Source organism: Phoenix dactylifera, chromosome 14, assembly GCF_051530095.1.
Source record: "Phoenix dactylifera cultivar Ajwa chromosome 14, Ajwa_hap1_PhDact_Kaust_v1.1, whole genome shotgun sequence".
NCBI lineage: Eukaryota > Viridiplantae > Streptophyta > Magnoliopsida > Arecales > Arecaceae > Phoenix > Phoenix dactylifera.
Genome location: NC_143203.1, coordinates 11,054,938 through 11,071,361, shown reverse-complemented (window position 1 = coordinate 11,071,361; position 16,424 = coordinate 11,054,938). Strand labels below are relative to the sequence as shown.

The window sequence follows — 16,424 nt, the reverse complement described above, 5'->3', positions numbered from 1 at the left end:
CAATGTTCCAAATGCAGATTATTTGTGTGGCTAATCATGATTGCGACAAAAACCCAAACATACAAAGGTTTGTAGCTAATTCAGAATACATACCAGCTGACATCCCAAACATATTCACATTCAACATAGAACCCAACCTGCAATGTTGTAAGAGAAACATCTTGAGCATCGCAACAGCAAGTAAACTGGAACAGAACATCAGCAAAACCTGTATAATATCCTGCAGAATGCAGTGCATTAGCTGAAATCACCTGCACCAGATGGTGGTGGTCCCGTACAAGGAACTTGCCCATCTCCAAGCCTCTTTTTGAGAAGTGATTAGTGAAACATTCGGTGAACCTTAAAGGTTTCTGGTAACGTGAGCCGATAGGCTACTGGCCCTATGCGCTCGGTGATACGATAGGGTCCGAAATACTTCTGAGTGAGCTTTTGGTAAGCTCGGCTATGATGTCGATAAGGAGGTAGTTTTAGAAACACCCATTCTCCTTTTGCAAGTGTAACCACCCTCCTCTTCTTGTCTGCCTGTTGTTTCATGTGGCATTGCGTCTTCTCCAAGTTACTTTTCAACTCTCTCATCAATTGGCCACGATGGGTCAAGTTTCTATCGACCTCATCGACAGCTGAAACTCCTTCCATGTACTGCATGATCGAGGGTGGTGCTCTCCCATATAACGCCAAAAAGGGCGTCATCTCAGCGGCGGAGTGAAAGGCGGTGCTATACCAATACTCTGCCAAAGCCAGGTTTTGCTCCCATGTCTTTGGAAATTGACTACACAGACATCTTAGGTACTACTCCACGCATTTGTTAACGACTTCAGTTTGGTCGTCGGATTGTGGGTGATATGCTGAACTCATGTTGAGCGTGGCTTCTTGAAGTTTGAAGAACTCATGCTAGAAGGTACTCACAAACACAGAGTCCCAGTCACTAACGACTGACCTTGGCATCCCATGCAAGTGGGCCACTGGACTTACAAAAAGTTCCGCCACTTCTTTTGCAGTATATGGGTGAGAGAGAGCCAAAAAATGTGAGTATTTGGCAAGTTGATCGATGACGACCAATACCACATTTTTTCCTTTGGACAACGGTAACCCTTCGATAAAGTCAAGGGAAATGTCCTCCCACACTTGAGTAGGCACCGGAAGCAGTTGTACTAGCCCAGCCGGGGCTTGAGCTTTGTACTTATGTTGCTGACAAACCATACATTCTGCCACAAATCTCTGTATATCCTTCTTCATCGATTCCCAACGAAAGGCTTGGGAAACTCGTTTGTAGGTTCTTAGTGCACCCGAATGCCCGCCTATTTTTGTGTTATGGAACTCTCCCATCAACTTTGTACAAAGTGGTGACCCCGGTGGAATTAGGACCTTGTCTTTGTAGTACAAGATTCCTTTCTTGAGGTGATAGTTCTTCATGCCATTGGGTGTGGCTTCTAATTGTTGGATCTTGTGTCACAAATAAGGGTCTTCACTGTTGGCAATCCAAATTTCACCCCAAATGTCAAATACTAGGCGACTAAGGGCATTGAGCATGGCTGCTTTGGGTAGGTGAGACAAAGCATCCGCTGTGGTGTTTTCCTTCCCGGGCTTGTAGATAATCTCGTACTCATACCCCAAGAGTTTAGCCACCCACTTCTGCTACTCCGATGTACTCACTCGTTGCTCCAAAATGTGCCACAAACTCTTTTGATTAGTGCATATTTGGAACTTCCTTCCCAACAGATCCGTATCGCCTCCATGATTTCCAACATCTCTTTGGCGTAAGTGGACCACCCCTTCTTAGTCGAGCCTAGCGCCTTGCTCATGTGAGCTATAGGCTTCCCATTTTGAGATAGTACAACCCTAATTTCTTTGCCTGATACATCAGTTTCGATCACAAATATTTTCAAAAAGTTTGGAATGGCAAGCACGGAGGCTGTCTAATGCATCATTGCTTGCTTTAGAAGGTGGAAGGCTTGCTCGGCCTGAGAACTCCACTGGAACTATCTTTTCTTCAGCAACACTGTCAATGGTGCGACAATGATTCCGTAGTCCTTGACGAACTTTCGATAATATCACGTGAGCCAAAGAAAACTCCGTAGTTCTGTCATGGTAGTGGCACGTTGCCATTCCCGTATAGCTTTTATTTTTGTGGCATCTACCTGCACTCCATTAGCTGAAACAATGTGGGCAAGATACTCGACTTGTTGCCCAAGCAAGCATTTGGATGGTTTCAAGTAAAATTGGTGATCAGCAAGAATCTTGAGTGTAATGTCAAGATGAGACAAATGAAGCTGCCATGTGGTACCATACACCAAAATATCATTGAAAAATACCAAAATAAATTTACGCAAATACCTTCTGAAGATGGAATTCATGGCGGCCTGGAATGTCGATGGGGCATTGCACAACCCGAAGGGCATGACAAGGTACTCAAAGTGGCCGTTATGTGTGCAAAAGGTTGTCTTATGGATATCTTCAGGGTGGACTTGGATTTGGTGATAACCCGTCCTAAGGTCAAGCTTGATAAAATAGCGTTCTCCATGTAGTTCATTGAGCATATCATTGACAATTGGAATAGGGAACCTATCTTTGAGGGCGACAGCATTGAGTGCTCGATAATCCGTGCAAAACCTCTAGGTATCATCTTTCTTCTTCACTAGCAAAATTGGGGAGAAAAAGGGACTCTAGCTCTCCTTGATAATCCCACTTTGTAGCATGTTAGCTACCTGGTGCTCAATCTAATTCTTTTAGTAATAAGCATACCGATACAGTCATACATTGATAGCCAAAGTTCCTTCTTGTAAAGAAATCCGTTGGACAAATGCTAGCTCCGGTGGTAGCCCTTGAGGTTCCTCAAAAAGATTGGAGTAGTTTCCCATCAACTTTCGTAGGTCCGTGGGTAGCTCTCTCGTCTCGGCCAAGGGCAGGTGTTTGACCAAGTCTTTGAAAAATACAACAAATAATTGAATTCTCTCTTTTATCTCTCGCAACATTTTCCATGGATGTGGAATTTGGGCAAGTTGTGTTGGTTGCCCAGAGAGCTCACACTCTTAGCCATTCCACTTGAACTTCATCGTCAGCTGCTTCCAATCGCAAAACATTGGACCAAGCATCTCCAGCCATTGGATGCCGAGAACAGCATCCAACCCACACTAACGATAGCGTATAAAAGGTCACCAGAAACTTCTTTTCTTGTAGCTCAACCTCCACAGATCGAAACATTTCTTGGCATTGGAAGGTTTCTCCATTTGCGACTCGGACCCCAAATTTCACCGTGGCATCTACAAGCAGCTAAAGCAGCTTGCAATGCGATCGCTTATAAAGTTATGTGTTGACCCACTGTCAATAAGGACTGTCAGCAGTTGTCCTTGGATGTGAGCCATCACCCACATTATTTTTGGTATGTTCCATCTAGATAGTGCATGTAGCGAGTTCACCGGGTGTGCGTCGTCTTCAAACTTGTCTTCACCGTAATGCTCGAGCTCGCCACCACTGGATCGTTCCATCTCCTCCACTCGATCCACTTCTATCAAGTAGACTTGAGGGGTCTCGCGTCGGTGCCTCGGGGTGAACCGCTCATTGCATTTGAAGCAAAGTCCTCTCTTCCGATGCTGCTGCATTTTCTCCTAGGTGATGTGTCGGATTGGTGTTGGAGTAGGGAGTCGCAGTACATTTGTTGGCATGGTTGGGGCTATTGGGGCACTAGTAATACGAGGCCCGATGCTATGTGAGGCATTCCACTTCTGCTCCAACCTTTCCTCCCTAATGCGAGCAATCGTGATTGCTTCCCGCAGAGAATGGGGTTGCCTCATGCGCACCACTTTCGCTATCTCTTCCTTGAGTCCTTCAATGAATATGCCGATGAGCGCTTCCTGTGGCTAGCCTCAGACTCAGTTGGCAAGTTTTTCGAATTCTTGCTGATATTCCCTCATTGACCCTTTCTGTTGAATACGCGATAATCTCTCGTGAAATTCATGTACTTGTTGGGCCCAAATTGAGCCAGTAACTTCCATCAAACACCCTCCAGGTGATCACCAATCTCTCATCTCTGTATGCCCGTCGTAACCACTTCCACCAGTGGTTCGCTTCCTCATCCAAGTAAAATGAGGTTGTGGATACCCATTAGTTAGCTGGGGTGCCTTGACTCGGTGAACCATAGAAAATCCAATCTCAGATGACATTCGTCCCCGACGTAATCTTCCATTCGCCCATGACCTTCATCCCACGAAGATAGAGGAGGCAAAGTTGGCAGCTCAGGCGGTGGTGGTTGCTGAACTGAGGTCAAAAGGTTGCAAATAACCTCCAAGACTTCAGTGAAGCACCCCTCCACTCGCGTTTCCAAGCCACGTAACCCCTTCTGCATGGCGCCCATCTCTGCTTATAGATGCTCTATCCTCTCTTTGTTTGACATAGCCTGGCTCTGATACCAGATGGTAGGTCCCAACCAGAGCAAAGAAAAGTCGAACTAGAAAGAAACTTACTTTATTATAGTGCTTTACTTCGGGTGAGAGCAGGTACAATGCACCAAGAAACAACAACTCAAACTCCTGCCTTTCCGTCCCAGACCCCTAGGCTATTATTTATACTAATAAAGCATAACAAACAAATGAAACTTTGGACCTATGGTGAAACAATTGGTTCAGAACCTACCAATAGGTGCATATGGGTTGGCCGAGCCACACTCGGGCCCATATGCGATCAATTGGGTTCTAGTGCTTACTAAAGATTTAAGTGTAATTCTTCGAATTTGAGGTAGAGGCTACAAATTTGTATAAAATAGTGGGAGGACCTTTAGACTAAAGTCCAAGTCTTTAGGGTTTAGTCAATTCATACACTAATAAGCCAATTTTCTTTTATGCAGAAATGGCCACTAACCGATCGCTATTGGATAGTGATAAGCTGATAAGACCCAATTTTAATAGCTGGCTTAGAAAGCTGAAAACTCAGCATAGTCAGACCAAAAAGATTAAGGCTGACCAGAGTCAGGCAGAATGCTTCTATTGTAAGAAGTAGGGGCATTGGAAGAGGAATTGTCCTCAGTACCTTGCCTCACTTGATCCGAACAGGCCAAGCAAGAGAAAAGGGCAATCAGTTGCTGATCAAGGTATTTATATGATAACACCTTGTAATTTCTCTATATGTGATAATTCGACCTGAGTATTAGATACTGGAAGTCCGTTTAATATATGCAATTCGTTGCAAGGACTTCAGGTCAATGAGAGATTTGAAAACAGCGAGAGATTCCTGAATGTTGGAGATGGAAGATCTGTTCTAGTTCTAGCTTTAGAAAATCTCAAACTTGTTTTCAATGCTCATGTAGTTGTCTTGAGTGATTGTCACTATTGTCCTATGTTCTTATTGAATGTAATTTCCGTAGGCCTCTTGGCCATGAACAGTTATGAAATTTCAATAAAGAAATGTTCTTGTGATATCATTATGAATGGTGTTACCGTAATGAATGGACGATTGAGCAATGGCATCTACTTGTTATCACAACCTGTTAATGTAATGTACACGTCAAGGAAGCGCCCTAGAATAGATAATGTCATGGATGTCTACCTTTGGCATTATAGGCTAGGTTATATTAACAAGAACAGGATGAACAGGTTAAGTAAAGAGGAAATTCTCAATGTTAATGATTGTGAATCATTGACAACCTGCGAGTCATGTCTTCTTGGTAAGATGACCAAATCACCTTTTACCGAAAAAGGTGAACGAGCCAGTGACTTATTGACCCTTGTACATTCTGATGTATGAGGGCCAATGAGTACAAATGCTAGAGGTGGGTATTCATATTTCATTACGTTTACAGACGACCTTTCTAGGTATGGTTATGTCTATTTAATGAGACATAAATCTGAATCATTTGAAATGTTCAAATTATATCGTAATGAAGTAGAAAAACAAACTGGCAAGAGTATTAAAACTCTTTGGTCAGACTGAGGAGAAGAATATCTCTCCAGTGAGTTTCTAACATATCTAGGAGAGAATGTGATTCTTTTCCAATGGACTACTTCTGGTACACCGCAGTATAACGGAGTATCAGAAAGGAGAAATCGAACCCTGTTAGACATAGTTCGATCCATGATGGGGTTTGCAAGTTTGCCCATATCCTTTTGGGGATATGCGCTTGAGTCAGCCTGTTATATACTTAATAAGGTTCCAAGTAAATCTGTGAATAAAACACCACATGAGATGTGGACGAGACGGAAATCGGTACTTTCTCCTTAGGGTTTGGGGGTGTCCGGCTTATGTCAAACGTTTGAAAACAGACAAACTTGAAGCCAGGTCTGACAAATGTTTCTTTGTCGGTTACCCTAAAGAAACTAAAGGATATTATTTCTACCTTGCTGAAGAACAAAAGTTATTCGTAAGCAATAGAGTTGTTTTCTTGGAGAAGGAATTCCTTGGAGAAGGAAGTAGTAGCTCTAATGTTGAACTTAGGGAAATTCAACATGTAGAAGACCCAACACCATCCACTGAACCAGTTGAGTCTGAGTTGATTAGATCAAATCCAGAACCCACTTTGGATGTACCATTAAGACGATCAGATAGAGTACCACGTCAACCGAACAGATACTACGATTTCTTGGTTCGGGACAGGGATCCTGTCGAACTAGATGAAAACGATAAGGATCCGATCACTTACATGGATGCAATGCAAAGAAAAGACTGATAAATGGCTTGGAGCCATGCAATCCGAAATGGAATCCATGAAGGTCAATGATGTATGGACATTAGTTGACCCACCTGAAGGGATTAAACCTACAGGGTGCAAATGGATTTTCAAAAGAAAACATGGTGCAGACGGAAAGGTGGAAACCTACAAAGCCCGTCTGGTTGCCAAGGGTTATCGTCAACGTTATGGTATAGACTATGACGAGACGTTTTCTCATGTAGCAATGCTCAAGTCCATTTGGATTGTGCTTGCGATAGCAGCACATTTAGACTATGAGATCTGGCAGATGGATGTTAAAACCGCTTTTCTAAATGGAGATTTAGAAAAGGAGGTGTATATGATCCAACCTGAAGGTTTTACATCTGAAGATGAGTCTAAAGTGTGCAAGCTGGACCGAGAAGTGTTCATTTATGGGTTACCACAAAATATCCACTGGATATTATTTTTACGTTCCCAGTGAGCACAAGGTAATTGTCAGTAGAAATGTTACTTTTCTGGAAGAAGCGTATAGCCTAAACGAAGGCAGAAGCGAGATTGTTCTTGATGAGCAATCACCTGAACCCGTAAAAGAAGTAAATGAGAACAATAAGGAACAAATAGTCATCACTGATTATCCTAAATTGTTCAGAGATCAAGAGCCTAGACAGAGTGAGAGAGTAATTAGACCTCCGATGAGATACTCAATGTTAAATGAGAGTTTACAATTGGAATCAGAGGATTTGGATAATGATCCATATACTTACTCTGAGGCAATGAGCGATAAAGATGTTGCACGCTGGAAAGTGGCAATGGAATCTGAGATGGACTCTATGTATTCCAATGAGATTTAGACATTGGTAGACCGACCAGAAGGCATTAAGCTTATAGGTTGTAAATGGGTCTACAAAAGGAAAAGAGGACCTAGTGGAAAGGTAGAGACCTTTAAGACTAGACTAGTGGCAAAGAGTTATACTCAGAAGTTTGGTATAGACTCTGAGGAAACATTCTCGCCAGTGGCCATGTTGAAGTCCATAAGAATTCTGTTGTATATAACTGCTTACTATGATTATGAGATATAGCAGATGGATGTTAAAACCGCATTTTTAAATGGGTACATCTAAGAGGAGATTTACATAGAACAGCCTGAGGGCTTCATATTTTCTGGAAATGAATCTAAGGTGTGCAAGTTGATCAAGTCCATCTATGGACTAAAACAAGCATCACGTCGCTGGAACATCTGATTTGATGAGTCAATCAAAGAGTTTGGTTTCTCACAAAATATGGATGAGCCTTGTGTTTACAAGAAGATTAGTGGGAGTACTGTTATGTTCCTAGTCCTCTATATAGATGATATTCTACTCACGGGGAATGACGTCGGAGCGATGTCATCTGTGAAAGTATGGTTGTCGAACCATTTTTCAATAAAATACCTCGGGGAAGCATCTTACATTCTTGGGATCAAATTGTTTAGAGACTGAAAGAAAAGACATTTAGGATTTTCACAGCTTAACTACATTGACAGGATACTGGTCAAATTCAATATGCAAGATGCCAAGAAAGGGTTCTTACCTGGAGGCATGGCATTTATCTCTCAAAGAAAATGAGTCCTAAGACTCAAGAGAGAGAGATAAGATTAGGAGCTGTCCCTATGCCTCAGCAGTTGGGAGCCTCATGTATACAATGTTAGATATATGCCCTCATAAACCAAGTTTGTAAGACAATTTTAATAATTATTAAATTATTTATTTCTCCTTTTCACATATATGTTTATTTGTTTACTGGGTATTTTATTGTGACATAAGATGTTCGCATAGTATATATGTTGAGTAATATTGTAGAAAGACCACACCGATGATTAATGATTTATAGGCATGGAGTGGTGGTCTTTCAGTTCCTTGTTAACTCATGTTGTTCTAGGCCGAGTTATATATTTTAGGCCTACACTCATTGTGCCGCTATATAAATAGGATGATAGCTTCGTCATTGAGGTAGAGACCTTAAGCAGACGAGTGGGTGACTGTAAGAGTACATGCATTGAACGAGATCCAAATATGAATACCATTTGAAGGTGATCACTGATATTGAGAAGAGTATTCAGCACAATTAGTTTATATGTCTTTTGACCTGAGAGGTCTATGCAAATATATTTGATGTGTTCTTATGCTTGACTGAGTCAATTGTTAATGGTCTTCTCCAGATCAAATATACAAACAAAGTTGGATCTTGAGTGCATCAGATAGATTTATATAGATGCTCAATAAAGAATCCACTAGCCTCAATTTGAGGTACTATTTTCATTATATTTTATTATTATTATAAGTCAAATATTTATTTGTAAAATTATTTTAGAAACAATTTTTGGGGTCCAACTGAATTACAGAATAAGAATTAAGAATCATGTAAGCCAGAAATTTAATCAGTGATTTTTCCGATCCTATTGGCCTATATGGAAAATAGTGTTGTAGAAGGATAAATAAACAAAAATTGTAAGCAAAATGGATTTCACCAAAATTAATCTCATGTTCTCAGGGGTCAATTGCAAAGTGTTGATGGATATTTTTGCAATTTGTAGAAGCCCAAAATTTGGAATTAAAAGAATATATGGAGTTTTGTAAAAAATTATTTTTCAGTGATCCTACAACCGAGAATAGAGATCCCTAAGGATCCCACGGATATCATTGCCTAGGGTTTTATATGATGGCTATAAATAGCCAGGGTTGGCCATCAGAACTATATAAGAGAAGAAGTCACACAAAATTTGCGAGAGCCACAAAAATCAGTGAGAGACAGTGAGTGTGGATCTCTTGGGAGGCAATATGCTTGGATTGCTAGTGGTGAGATTTGTGTTTCTTTCGCTCAGTTCATTGTTTTGCAGAATTTTTCTCTTAATTTTCTTTCGCTGCAGGGAAAAGATCCTGGTTTTCTAGAAGACTCCTCCTTCACATAGAACAACCCATAACTCTCTTACAGAAGCATAAACAATAACATATGCTAAAGGAAAATAAGAAATAATTATCAAGTATAATTTTCTTCTCTGGGATAATGTTGTTGCTCCGGCATGGTGTTGTGATTATATATATATATAATCTTCTCAAGAACATGCAAAAAGATCAATTTGTGATCCAAGGAAAATATCGAGAAAGATAAGTTGAAAAAAAGGAATTTAAAAGTGAGGCGGTAATTAGAATGTTATTTACAAGGACAAGATGTGTCAAAATTTGAAACCAAATCAAACATTAATCTATATAAACGGGTAATTATCCAATAAGATAAACCAATTTCCAGAATTTCCACCAAATAAGCCGAGCAAACAAAACAAATGTCTAGCAATATGCTTGGGGTACTCTCTTGAGTACACACCTCAGTTACAATCTTCTGAAGGTTGGAGCATCTTCTTTCAAAGCCCTGTTTGTGCTGGAAGGCTTTTCTTTTGACAAAGTTAGCCTGTTGCACCAGTTGACTACATTGATGGATTAGTATTTTTGTTGCCCAGATAGACAATCCAAGAGGGGGGGTGAATTGGGTTTTAAAATAACTTTTACAATTATTTGATTTGGAAAATACTAATTAACACTTTTTGTAAATTGTTTAATTAGATGCTATGTGCTGTGAATGAAATGAAAGAAAGAGAGAAACACAAGCAATCACAAACACAATGATTTTATAGTGGTTCGGAGCTAACCCTTGCTCCTACGTCCACTCCCCAAGCCTCACTTGGGAATTCACTATAACCCCTCGGATTACAGCCGGTTGTTTTACAAGCTCACAACCAAACTTGTTGTTTTACGAGGTTACAACGAACTCGGTCGGTTTTCCTAGGCTCACCGACTAGAACCACCCCGATTGTTTTTCCGGGATCACAATCGAACCCTTACACCGTTGGTTTCAACCTAGGCTCACCAACAAACCTATACACCCTTGATTCAATCCCCTGATTGAATCAAGTAAAGACAAGATGGAAAGAACAAAAACAAACAGAAAACAAGAGCTTCTAAAAAGCAGATATACAACAATATAAATAAGAGTAAAATTAAGAGCCCTCAAACACGTTTGAGTTGGAGTAGAGAAGGGCTTCTTGAACTTTGAGTCTCCTCTTGAATGTCTGGAAGACTTGAAGGCAGGAGGAGACTTCTTTAATGCTGGGAAGAGTTGGTTGAATGGAGTTATTGGCTCTCTTCCTTCTTTTCCGTTGAAAATCACTTTGCAGATGAAGGATTCTTGTTTTCTTTGAGTGAAATATTACTTCTCTGCTTTGCTACAGTCCTCTGTGGCTATTTAAGCCATTCCCCACGGAAACTAGCCGTTAGACTCACTTTACTAGCCGTTCTGCACACTCTGCACATCCTGACAATGTTTCCGTTGGGGTCGGAGTCGACTCGCGCGATCTGGAGTCGACTCGGCTATAGCGGGAGTCGACTCATGCTTTTCTGGAGTCGGCTCGGCAACTGTTCCGGATTTGAATTAAAGTGAGCTTCTCGACTGGGAGTCGACTCGACTTAACCCGGAGTCGACTCGCCAAAAACTGGAGCTGACTTGGCATTCTTGGAGTCAGCTCATCCCATGGAATCCATAGAGCTGTTCTTCAACTTGGCTCACTCGAGTCGACTCGAAAATACTGGGAGTCGACTCGGCGCTCAGAGCCCGAACTCCCGATCTTCTGTCTTTTGGCTCATCCAGTTTTGGAGTCGACTCGAACTGTTCCGGAGTCGACTCGGCTCTCAGTTTCCGAAACACTGCCTTCTGTCTTTTTGGTGTAGCGCTGCCTTGGAGTCGACTCGAGCTATCTTGGAGTCGACTCGCGTCTCAGAGACAACAATTCGGTCTTCTGTCTTTATGGGGTCGCGCTGTATCGGAGTCGACTCGCGCATTGCGGGAGTCGACTCGGATCTCAGTGTCCGAAAACTGCTCTCTGACTTTTGCCTTGAATACCACTGAGAGTCGACTCTCGCTTTCTTTGGAGTCGACCTGCCAACCATCGGAGTCGAGTCGCGTTTCTCAGGAGTCGACTCGGCTCTCAGGGTCGAGAATTGCTCTCTGACTTTTTTGTCTGTAACTCCCTGGAGTCGACTCATACTACTCCAGAGTCGACTCGGCAAGCTTCGGAGTCGACTCGCGCTCTTCAGGAGTCGACTCGCTGACAGGTTTTGAATTGAGTCTTTCTGTTCATCTGTCTGTTCTCAGTCGGAGTCAACTCGTAACATTCCGGAGTCGACTTGAGCCTGTGCCAGTGCTTCTGATACGCTTGGAGTCGACTCGTAATATCCCGGAGTCGACTCGAGTCTCAGACTTTGGTTCAACTTGACTTCTTAACTTATCCAAAATATCTTGAACCAAGTCTAGACGCACTTAACCATAAATTTATAAGATTTTTACTGAAACACTAGATTGAATTCATTAGTAAACAAGAGATATACTCAAATGCTTTGAGCTCATCAAAATCAAATAGGGTTATGATCAATCACTCCACAATCTCCCCCTTTTTGATGATGACAAAACATTGAGTATATGTAAAGTGAATTGCACAACAAACAAGGAAATAAGATCTATAAATGAATTCAAGTGTCTGGTTATTTAATTTATCCAAAACTTGAAAGGTGTGAAACAATAAATTTTGGAGTTAAAGCTCCCCCTTTCATTTGGAATTATATAAGTCTTTATGTCATGCACTCAATTGTTTGGCTTATATATATATATAATAATTTGGCTTTCTTAAAAATTCAGATTCTCCCCCTCAACATATGCATTCGACTTTGTTTTGATTCTCTGAATTTTCTTTTAATGCATTGATAAGTGCTGATTAATCTATAATTTAATATTCTTTTTTCAGCACTTATCAATGTTCTTAAACGGATAACTACTTGTTTTACCATAAAATTGAATAATTATTGAAATAAATTTAAATTATGGTAAGAAGTAAATAATTCTTTTCTTAAAACCGACTCTGAACTTGTCTCTCTTCCGGTTGCGATCTTTCATGAAAACTACAAGAAAACATATAAGGAGGAGATTGTGTTGACCTGAATTATTAACCTGATGGAGTTGCAATCAAGCTAAGGGTATAATTCAATGGGCTTTGGTCCTGGTTAGATTGAAAGTTATAATTGTATGGAAAAATATTTGATTAATCCTTTTATTAAGTCACGGTCTGATCTGGTTGAGTTCAATCTGAAGCGGTTTAGTAAGAATAAAATGACATTGGGCTCAAGAACAAGTTCAAGCAAATTAACGATCATGACCCACCTCAAACCCAAAGTCAATTCCCAACCAATGCCTTGCGTGCCTTCATATAAAATTTATAATTTAAAATATATATATATATATATAATAAAATAAAATAATAAAATAAATAAAAATAATTTCGGGAAGAATTACTGGATTCACTGTTCATATGAACAGTGTCCCGTGAAAACACTGTTCATATGAACAGTGTTTTAAAAAAATATATATATATAAATCAATAAAAAATAAATAAATAAATAAATAATTAAAAAAAACCCACTGTTTATCTTCTTCCTCCCGCTATCCCGCTGTTTATTCCTCCCGCTATCTATCCTTCCCAGCTTCCCAACCATGTGATCACCATGCGTGCAGCCAGTTCCTCCCGTCGATCCCGCCAGCGATGCAGATCCTCCACGCGGTGCAGCCGGCGACCAGCCCCTCCGCGATCACCGTGCGTGCAGCCAGCCTCCCGTTCCTCCGCCTCTTTCTCCGCCTGCATCCCCGCCTCCGCGCTGCCGTTCCGATCGTCCAAGACAGGCTCCCAGCATATCACGCCACGGATTCGGCCACCTTCTCCTTCGGCTCCTCCCAACGCGCCCGTTTCTCCTTCAGCCAGCATCCCGGATGATCCGATCCCACGGCCATCCAACTCCTTCCGTCCGACTGCAAGCATGATCCCAGCCCCCTTCCGAATTTGAGATCTTTTGCGTCCGTAAGCATCACGTGTCAACTCCATTCTGGAATCCCCAGCCTGTGATTCAGCCTCCCGCATCATGCCATGGATCACCTCTTCCGCAACCAGCCTGTGATCCGGCCCTTCATCTGCCTCCCGGCACCACGCCCCAAAATCAGCTGCCGTGATCCGCTCTTCCTTCTCTCCGCGTGCGCCGGACGGCTATAAAAAGAGGGCGTTCGGTGGCAGCAAGGAGGAGCTGGGGGGGGGGGAGAGCTCGGTTTTGAAGAACAGAGGAGGCTCTGTTCGGGAGAAAAGAAATAAAAAAAAAGAGAATGAAGGGAGGCTGGGAGCGGATCAATTAGTGAAAGAAAATGATGCGGATGGCGTGGAGCATCTCAGCAAGCCGATCAAAGTCGCCGAGCATCATGAGTGGCTGAATCCTGGTTTAGGGGTTTGATGAAGCCATGGATGAGTATTTGTGTTGCATTTCTTTGATTTTTAGCGTTGTAAGACAGTTGCATACTCAATGAAATTATGATCTTAAAATGTCTTGTTTAATTTATGTAAGATGTTTATCTTGTAGAAAGTCTTTTTGCATGAATTAATCTAGTTTATCGAAATTGAATCCAATACCTGTGGTTTGGAAGAGATTGCTATGCAACTATCGGATTTATCTTTGAGAAATTAATCATCAGATGAATCATGCTAAATAGGACAGACCATGCCTATCCTTAGAAAAGATGGTTTGTGCCAGGTTTAGATGACTCATACTGTGGGTTAGATTTCAGCTTTTTGTATGATTGCCCTAACTTGTAGTTAAGAGCAATCAGATCATACACGCATCTAAGTCATTGAAAGCATCACACTTACGAATCCATCGGTGGATTCTAGCCCTAAACACCTCTCTCCATAGATAATTCATACTACTACACCCATATTAATTCTTATGTTTTTATCATTTACTCTAGCTTATCCTTTTTGAAGTAATTATTTAATTAGGAAAAATAACTTGTCTCCAATCCCTGTGGACCGACACCCGTAATCACTGTCCTACAGGATACGTGCTATTGCGTGGTTTATTTTCAAAATTGAAAGAATCGATCAATTTTTGGCGCCGTTGCCGGGGATTGCTAGCATAGTTATTTTTCTTACTAAAAAAAAATTTATTTAAAAATTAAAAAAAATTTCTTAAAATTTTTTTTTTCTATTATTGTTACTTTTCTTATCTTCTTTTTCTCCCTTACTAATTTTTATTTATTTTTTTTTTATATATATTATTTGATCAGGAATCGAGGAAAAAAATCTGGGATGATCAAAAGGAGAACTGCCGGAAAAGAAATGCTGTAGAGGTTTGCAAAAAAAAAAAATTAAATTGCTGGGGAAATTCCCTTTGGTAACCTCTAAACTTTTCTTATTTAAATTAATTATTGGTTTGAAATTTTGTGGTGATTGTTTGATTTTAATTATAGCAAAATTGTGAATGCATGCTTGATACACATACACAAATCAATTTACACATAGTAAGGGCAATCACCCCAACAAGATAAGAGCCGGATTTCATCACCGGACTCTTGCCCAACTTAGGTGAACTCAATCTCACATAGTGTCATCTTTAATTAAAATCAATTAGACGTTGGCTCCTAGGGACATTCGAGCTCAATAGGACGAAGATCACCGAAGGTTGCACCAATTTCGCTCTGTGGCTTAGTTGATGTCTAGGCAAGCTTTGTCCCTATAAGGGAGACAGTTCATCTGTTCGAGGCAAGTGGGTTTTAAGTGGGACTTTTGCGAACGCATCGTGACCCCTCCACTTACCTGGGAGCTTACCTGGTCAACTCGGTTCATTAGACCGGATTGGAGGCTTAGGTGCCCTTTTCAAACCAGTTAGGAGCTGTCTAGTGATTTTAGGACAAAGACTAGGATTGATATGCTTTTCTCTTTTATTGCATGCTTGATTGATCGAGTACTAGTGTATGCACGGTAGTCGTTCTAGAGTACAAAACCTATTACCTTTTGACCCTGAAATAGAACGAACCCTTAGGAACATTCGAGCTAAGATCAAAACATTAGGATCATCCCCACCTCTTAAGATGGCTGAAGAACAACCCAAACTCCTGAGGGAATACTTTACTTCCACTATTTACACTTCCCCATCTTGCATTCGATTACCTGAGGTAGCAGCTGTACAATATGAAATAAAGTCTAGTGTGATCCAAATGCTTCCATCTTTTTATGGGCTCACCAATGAAGATCCATATAAACACCTAGATGAATTCCTTGAGATTTGCACCACTGTCAAGATTCAGAATTTCACTGATGATGCTCTGAAACTTAGATTATTCCCCTTCTCCCTTAAAGATAGAGCCAAGCAATGGTTGAATTCTTTAGAAGCCAACTCGATTCATTCCTGGGGTCAAATGCAACAAGAATTTTTAAAAAAATACTTTCCCATAGGAAGAACGAACCAGTTTAGACGTGCTATCACAAGCTTCTCCCAAACTGAGGGAGAAGAATTTCATGAAACTTGGGAGAGATTTCGGGACCTAATCCGTAAATGCCCACATCATCAAATACCTAAGTGGCAGCTAGTGGAATGCTTCTATGACGGATTGACTGAACGAAACCGTCAGATGATTGATGCCGCATGTGGGGGGACATTCATGCTTCAAAATGAGCATGAAGCATGGAAATTATTTGAAAATCTAAATGAAAACTCCCTCCACCATGCTTCATGTTCTCGTCAAGCACCCCCGAGTTCTCAAAGAAAAGGGACCATTTGTGAAATAAGTCATTCTATGGACCTGTCTAGCAAGGTAGATGCATTGTCCCATAAGATTGACCAACTGATGATAGGTGGGTATTACATGAACTCTTCCCAAGCACAAGTGTGTA

General features: G+C 41.1%; 1 non-coding gene across 1 annotated transcript; it reads right to left on the bottom strand.

Annotated features, from left to right (window-relative positions):
* Nucleotides 1-15,998: 15,998 nt before the first annotated feature.
* Nucleotides 15,999-16,104, bottom strand: LOC149751341 (small nucleolar RNA R71). Its single transcript, XR_016398390.1, has one exon. It is a non-coding gene; the product is annotated as a small nucleolar RNA R71 (small nucleolar RNA).
* Between the last annotated feature and the right edge of the window lie 320 nt (nt 16,105-16,424).